The following is an 857-nucleotide window of genomic DNA, read 5'->3' as shown; positions in this document are numbered from 1 at the left end:
ATTGTCAAAACTCTTCAAGGATATTACATGAGGACACTGGGCAAATATACTAAGACTCTTAACAAGCAGTTATAGTCAATTCCACAATTCCTTAACAGGAAGTTAGGTTTGCCAGATTGTTTCTAAAGAAAGTTCACAATTTGGAATCTGATTGTTAATTATTCTCTGACTTATCTTCCCAAGCTCTTGTGCTACTGGATAAAGCCTATTTAATTTTGTTACCCTCCACATTTTGTGGAAGCTTCAAGGTTGCATAATGAATGTAGTTAAGGTAAGATGAGGACTTTGATCACCATTTTATTATTCCACTTGAGGGAGAAAAGAAGTGTAAAAATGACTCAGTTAACAATATTCATCTATCTTAGTAAAACCTCAACCATTCTCCATCTTGATTGCCCACTGGAATCACTTGGGGAGTTCTAAAAAACAGCACTGTCTGGGTCCCACCCCCAGAGAATCTGTTGTAATTGGTCTGGGATGCTTCCTGGGCATAGGAATTGTTTAAGCTCCTTGGGTGATTTTCATGTACAGGCCAAGTTGAGATTCACTGCCCTCGAAGGCCCCAGTGCACACTCTGCCCAACTCAGTATGACTTATTTACGATCATCAATTGCTACTGTCTTCGTGAAATAATTCTCAGATAATCTGCTCTCTTGCTAACTGCTCTGAGTGGAAGGGTACCTTACCTTGTTTCCAACTTCCCAGCAACCAACACAAAGCTCCTAAGGTCAAGGAATATTTAACTACTCTGTTAATATTTATCCTAATCAAAAAGCCATTTCAAAAATGAGACTTTTAGTAAGTTCTTTATATATGACAGCTTAATTCCTTCTACCTTACTACTTAATCACTTAAAT

General features: G+C 37.8%; 1 protein-coding gene across 1 annotated transcript in view; it reads right to left on the bottom strand.

The window, feature by feature from the left end:
- The window catches only part of PBLD (phenazine biosynthesis-like protein domain containing), a 47585-nt gene that overhangs the window by 21746 nt on the left and 24982 nt on the right, over positions 1-857 (bottom strand). The gene's annotated exons all lie outside the window — the stretch shown is intronic.

Source organism: Propithecus coquereli, unplaced genomic scaffold (genome assembly GCF_000956105.1).
Source record: "Propithecus coquereli isolate 6110/MARCELLA unplaced genomic scaffold, Pcoq_1.0 Scaffold117, whole genome shotgun sequence".
Classification (NCBI taxonomy): Eukaryota; Metazoa; Chordata; class Mammalia; order Primates; family Indriidae; genus Propithecus; species Propithecus coquereli.
This window is presented reverse-complemented; position numbering and strand designations above follow the sequence as displayed.